This window comes from Protobothrops mucrosquamatus, unplaced genomic scaffold, assembly GCF_001527695.2.
Source record: "Protobothrops mucrosquamatus isolate PMUCROS unplaced genomic scaffold, P.Mucros_1.0 scaffold_159, whole genome shotgun sequence".
NCBI classification, from domain to species: Eukaryota; Metazoa; Chordata; class Lepidosauria; order Squamata; family Viperidae; genus Protobothrops; species Protobothrops mucrosquamatus.
Window position 1 is genome coordinate 704,194 of NW_015386235.1, and position 7,240 is coordinate 711,433.

Here is a 7,240-nt window from a genome sequence, read left to right on the forward strand (position 1 = left end):
ATTTATATCCCGCCCTTCTCCTTGCGGACTCAGGGCGGCTGACAATCAATTAAAAACACCAATAACATCACAAAATTAAAATTAATTAAAATGAAATATTTAAATTGTCTGATTAAAATATGATTAAAAACCCCTCTAAAAACCCCTCTTAAAAATTACCCTAGGCCAGTCCCGCTTGTTGGAATAGCCATGTCTTGAGATAAGGAACAAACAGAATACTTTGAGATTACTTTTGTTGAAGGAAAAGTTTTCATCATGGTTCAATCCAAGCCGGGAATAAACAACATGGCGACTGCTTTAGAAAGAAGGTTGCAGTTTATTGAAGAAGAGAGCCAGACAGAAAGATGGCTCTGGAAGAAAAGAAAGAGAGCACATGTAGGGAGTGGGTTTTTATACCCTATAGGGCTTTTGAAGTTGTTTCCTGTTCCTGTTTGAGGCTTTGTAGTTCCTGTGTCATGTATTCTGACCTAAGTCTGGGTGTGCCCTTTGGCATCTGTGGGTTAATCCTATTATGTCCCAAAGGTCATATCCTGCTTCCCTGGGGCTGGGGCTGATGACTCTTAGATTTTTGGTGTGAGGAATTGTTGATTCTAGGGATCTTTCTTCCTAATCCCAGCTTCCTGACTCCAATCTTTCTGACAAGATTATCACATCTGCATTTTTGCAGACTTGGTTTCTGTTTGGGACAGAGAGACTTGGGGGTGGTTGTGGTTTCTGCTTTTAAATTCCTTTAGGAAAATATATTCTGCCTTTTAAATATTTCCAAAAATATTTCTTTCTCTGGGGGGGGGGCTGACTTCCCACACTTCTCTTTCAGAACCCTCTTTGGAAAACATTTTGGTCCATTTCAAAAGATTGATATATTGAAGCAAACAATTCAGCTCAGTGAGATAGGAGGGAATAGCCTTATTTTATGAGGAACTAAACCTGATGAAGGAGATCAGAATCAGGAGTATTCTATCTGGCTGCTTAATGTGATGGTTTGTCACCTGATCACCACAGGAATGAAAGCTCTATTTAGTCAACCTAAATATTTGCTGCCATTGCACAACGCTCCAGATCCGAAGGCAAAAGGAACCATGAACATAGCCTCCAGTTGCAACTCCTGAAAGCAAATGTACCTTTTCTGGAATTGTGTCTATAAGTTCCAAAGCATTTTTCTGCCTTTGAACCCCAATCATTGAACAGCTCTCCAATAATGTGGAGAGAAGGCCATCAGGTCCTTCTGTCTGAAACTGCTGTGATGTTTCAGGAACCAAGATGTTCTGACCAAGAAGTTTCCATGGAGTGGTAGTCTCTTGAATTGAAAAAAACAAACCCTCAAACACCACTTCATATGTGTGCAGGGCTTCTAAGTCTCTTCTTCAGGCTTGTGGAATCATTTGGTATGAGCAATGCGATGCCATGAGATAAATCCATACTGTTGGATGTAACAGTGATGAAGAGGGAAAAAAACCCATTTTAAATGTTTCATATGTAACCAACCATTTTCTGCCTTATTTGATTTGTTACCCCATAGAGCAACAGTATCAAGAGTAACCTCCTGTTTACAATTAGGACAGATCTTTTCCAATGGAAATCGCTAACTTTTAAAAACAGATGAAGAATAGAGCCACTTTTAACAGTTCTGCTGATAAGTAGCACTCTTTTGATGCTGGCAAGTGATTGTTTACTGATCAGTGGAAGCAGCTGTTGGTCGGGGGTACTTAATTGTGAAAAAAAAGAAGAGTAATAATTGCCAGTTGTGGTTTCACAAATTCCAAGCCCTAAAACATTCTTGATTCTTGACCCTGCTCTTCATATTTTCAGAATTCTTGGCACAGATGGTTTTACAACAGTCATCCATTCTTAATTTGATAGATCTTGCCTCACTTTTGTATTCAGTCCAGTCTTTCCTACACTGTTTTTAAAAACTGATATCATGTTCCTCTGCAAACTTTCCTCATTGGTCCATCTGCCTGAGCTTTACTGCTAATCCAGAGATCAGTGGCATAGGCATAATTCATTTATATTATGGAATTCTGGCCTTTGTCAATAATGGCTCATAACAGGTAGTTACCATGATTGTCAAGCACCATTAATTTATTCTGCAATGTTTCTGCTCAAAAAGCAAGCAACTCAACCCAATTTTAATGCATGAAGGTGATCTCTGGTGAATCTGATAATACTGGACCTTGGCACCGACAGAAAGTACCTAATGTTATTTATTACTCAAAGGAATAGGCTACATAATTCCTCTTTTCGAATACTACAGAATTTTTCATTAGTAGCAAGTAATGTGCAAATTGTTTAAATGAAAGAGGTGCTTCATAAATGTCCTTGTTCATCCCAAATTACCTCATCTGAAGATTTGCATAGTCATCATAGCTTGATTCTCTTATAAATACAATCTAAATAAGAGATATTACCTCATAAGTGGTGATTTAGCATCAGGATAGCCTTCTTTCTGCCACAAGTCTATAATAAGAAATGTGTCCATTGCTCTTCCGAGCCTTAAGCATATGGCAGAGAGCACCAAAGGAGAAAGCAAGTATATGTCACCTCTAGTCGAGATGAGCAGCACATAAAATAAACAAAAAAATAAGTCACACCCATTCCTCAAGACCTATAGCTTCTGTCCCAAACAGCTGCAGACTCAATTCACGCTTTGTAGGATGATCATCTAATTTGGTCATTTTACTTAGGAAATCCATTTTTGTTAGTAATATTGATAGCAATCAATAGTAATATTGATAGCATTTTTTACCTGTTCTTTTTAAACATTTGATTTCATATATTCTTTTTGTATGCATTTATGTAGCAGTTAGAAAAACAGGAAAACAAAAAACTGAGTAGCATGTTAGTTGCCAATCTTTGTTTATATATAATATTGATAAGCCCTGCTTCTTTTTGTTACTATTAGTTCAAGTAATGTATACTTTGTCGGACTCTAATAACCAAAAATATAGTGCTAATGGATGTTTACATTCAAGTTTCCTGTGGGATTTTTCAACACCTTTCTTCAGTGTTTTGGCATTGCAAATTACTTTCAGAAAGCATTTATCCTTTGTCATTCCTGGTAATAAGGTTAGAGTAAAGAGATCCATTATTTATGTCACATAGAGCAGTGTTATCAGAGGCACATCTCTTCTGGAGATGGAAACTGACAAAGGAAAAGCTTAGTCAGAGATTCTAGAATTTAATGATGGAACTTTGTGAACTCTACCTTTATGATTTGGTTTCCAACCAACTTTAATTATCAGCTTTTCAACAATATTGCTTGCCTCTGTATTAGGAGATATTTGAAGTTATTGTGCCAAGTTTTGGAGGGGATGTTCAGTCACTGAGCAATTTAAATCCATTCCCATCAAAGTTGTTATCACCAAGTAAAATAAGTTATATTTTGCATTTGTCTTATAATCATTTAAACGGCATGTAATACATCATTTAAAAAATTCTTAATTTCTTTGGACAGCCTATGTTCTTCTTCCTCCTTAATTTTTATAAAACGGGAGAGAAAATGATTTTCTCAAGACCATTCAAACTGGATTGCCTAAGATGGATTGGGAATAGTCAGAGCTCCAGATATCTACTGAAGACATATAGTTTCAATTTCCCACTAAGTGAAGTTCACTGATGGGTTTAGTTCCTACCAGTTTTTGTGAAGAAAAAATGGGATGCTGCCATGGGCTCTCAATTCTAAACTTTTAGACAGAGTGTGATTAAACATACAGTGATTATATATTACTTTTTCAACCTTGCCAATTTCTCAAGGAGTGCAGAACAGTGTTCTAGGTATCTCCCATGAAAAGTAGGCTTCAGCTTTCAATGATTTGCTGGTATAACATTTGGAAAGTTGAAATCACTGCATTTGCAGGATTTCTAGCATTTGGGAAAGATTCTCACAATCATGGGAGGTAGATCATTAGACTCATACATATCTCGAGATTATTTTTCAAAACTTAATGGCAAGCTCTAAAAACTTGTTGGAAAGGAGAATTAATTCGTTGTCATTCTTAAATCTAAGTAACAAGAAAATTGATTAAAAGCAAATGGTTTCAGGTCATCCCTAGACTAATGAAATAAGAAATACTTCCTTAATGGATTAAATTATTTCCATGCCAGCTGCTTATCTCTAAGTAGCTCTGCACAGTTCCAGCACAGCATAAATAGATAGGTGGGATGACCCATTAGCAAGATGGAGATATGTAGTTGATATTCAGTTTTAGAGGTCTCGATTGCTCCACCTTATCAGGAGCCCTCAAAGTACTTTAGATTTTTGTCTCTGTGGTTAATAGTGATTATACACTGTGCTCATATTGCTAATTTCTACAGGGCTAAAAGATTATTTGAAATGTGACACACATTCTATTAACTGGCCTTTATAATCAAGGAATAGCAATTAAGAAGGAAGTCGATGAATTACTTGCCAAAAGTAATTTATTTCAGTATTGGCAAGTCAAGCTTTTTTTCTTAGTTTAAACCTTTTTGTTTTCTTGTTAATTGAACCCAGTAATAATTAGGGTGAGGATATACTTAAAGAAGATTAATTAAAGTTCCATTTCAGTAAAATATTGAACATTTTTCTTTATAAGAGTCCTTTTCACCATCTGCATAGCATTTTGGGAATATGGTAAGAGGTTGAGGCTGAATTACAGCTGTGTCTAAAAAATCAGTTCTGTAATTATTGGTTCTAGGAACAAACAGCTGTTGAGATAAAGTGAGCTCTGGACTGTGTGGAATGGGGGTCTAATAGAAAGAAAGATAGACTAGGCCCTAGGGCAACAGAGAAAGGGAAAGAATATATTTCTGGATGGAGGAGCTATCAAGCTTCTGAACTAGGAGCTATCATGGGATATCTGAATGCCAATGAGCCACAGCTCCCCAACCTCCAGGTGCCTTCCTCTCTTGCCACAGTGGTAACTTGCTAAAGGCTGGAGCTGTGTGCCAGCTATACATCAGCGCTCCTTGCAGGAGGTAAAAGCTAATGCAGGAGTTATTGTCATTCTTAACATTTGTCCTATTTGGTTGCGGAATCCACTTCTTTTAGACTGAGATCACAGAGCTCTTAGGGCAAAGCTTGCTAGTGCATGATGCAACAAAGGACCTTGTTTTTTTTTGCTGGATGCTGATGAGGCTAAGAACAAATGACTGATCACCCAATTGGCTTCTATGTTTAATGGAGAGCTAGAACTTAGGTCTTACCACTCCTAGTCCAACACCTTAACCACTAGACCCTCCCTGGGTCACTAGAGGCTAGGTGAGGAGTAAGGAACTATTTCAGCCCATGGGTTGCTTTCCCTCATGAAGAATCTTTTCACATTCAAGGAATCTCTTTTGAGGCACATATCTCTCCATTCATCAAGACATATACATTCTTCATTCATCAGTTGAGCTAAGCTTGCTTTTTTCATATCATCAGCTTATGATATTTATCATCACATGCAATCATTTATCTATATAATTATATTCTCCATTCATGAGTAGCCACACATATCCTTGTTGGACATCTTGAAAGCTCCTTTCTTGGGTGCTTTAGAAATTTGAGAGGGTGTTGGATGGTGATATTGAGGTTATTTTACATTGCTTAATATGGTTTTGGCAAACCACTAATTAATTTTTTCCCCATTTAGAGTTTGCTCCCCTCTCTCCCCCGCCTGCTCAGGTGTTTGGCAAAAAATACTGTATTGAGCAAATGAAAAACAAAGGGTTCAAGGCCAAAGGGGGAGGCAGCTGAGAAAAGAGGCTGGAGATTTTCCAACCTTGATATAGAGTGACTTGTAATTAAATGCATAGTCAGAGCCAGAATAATTCTTCCTGTATTTCAGATAAGATTGAGGGAGTTTATAAAATATCACCAAAGGTTTGTGGATGATATATTTATCTTTGTCTTTCCCTTATAAAAATTTTCAGTACTTGGGGGGCATTTCCCTCTTCTCTTGTTTCGTTCAACTTTATATTCTTGAGGAAGGGAATTTTACATATATATTTTTAATTAACTTACTGTATTAGCACTGTTGTCATATGAAATATCTGCTGGGAGATCCTGCAGGTTAGTATTCACAGTTAAATAAAAGATTACATTTCAGGGACTTTGCTCAAAACTTCTTTGACTTGTAATAATATCCCAATTATCATAAAAGTAAGGCCTACCAAAACACAGAATTTATATCCTATGGATCAAGCTTATTGCATTCCTTTCCAGCTTAGATTTTCACAAAGCTTAGAAGCAGCATGTTTTGTTCAGAAAAGATATAATGTAATTAGATTCAAATTTGCATTGCATATTCCCCCCCCCCAATGTATATTCTTCACAAAGACCAAATACCCCTCCGCATGAAATTTATTTATTGTATTAATGGGTTGAGCCTATAAAGCAAACCTAAGTAAAATACTTCCCAAAGTACAAATTTCATGTACAGAGAAATAAAGTGATCTGTACAAGCTTCATGTACAACCATCCTAAAATATTTCCCAAAGAAATATTTAAGATGATTGTATATGGAGTTTGTGCAGATCGCTTTATTTCTTTGTACATGAAAATGTGAAACTAAAATTGGCCAGAAAACCTATTTACATTTCTAATGACTTTTCTCTGAACAAGCAGAATCCCCAACACAGAGCATGTATCTGTGCCCTTCCAGATTCCATTATCCATTTGATCCCTTTGTTGTGCAACTGACAATGCTACCATGACTATATTAGGAAAGGCAACTACTTCCTACCTAATAGCCATATTATTTATGAAATTCCAAAATGTGCCTTCTTTTCAAAAAATCTAAAGAGTTAGCAAATCTCTTGATCAATCTCCGTCTAGATATACCTGGATTTCAAAATTTGACATGGGGGATCGGTGTCTTCCTCAGTCTCAGATCCTGTACCAGAAGTCTGGGAGTTTGAGCACAGTAGCTTAGCTGTTCCTGCCACTGTACTCTTCTGGACGGATTGCTCTGATGGGATCTATTGGAACCACTCTCCCAGCTTAGGAGTCATAGCTCTGAATGCTCCTACTGTCACTGGGACCACTTTAGCCTTTATTTCCATATCCTCTCTAGTTCCTCCTGATAATATACCTGGCCCCCTGCTATGTGTCAACGGCCCTGCCCGAGCTGGCCGACGTGATAGCCGGGGTGGCGGTTGGGACCCCCAGACTTATAGTTATGGGGGATCTCAACCTGCCATCGGCGGGTGAAACGTCGGCGGTGGCTCGGGAGTTCATGGCCTCCATGACGACCATGGACTTGACCCAATTAGTTCATGC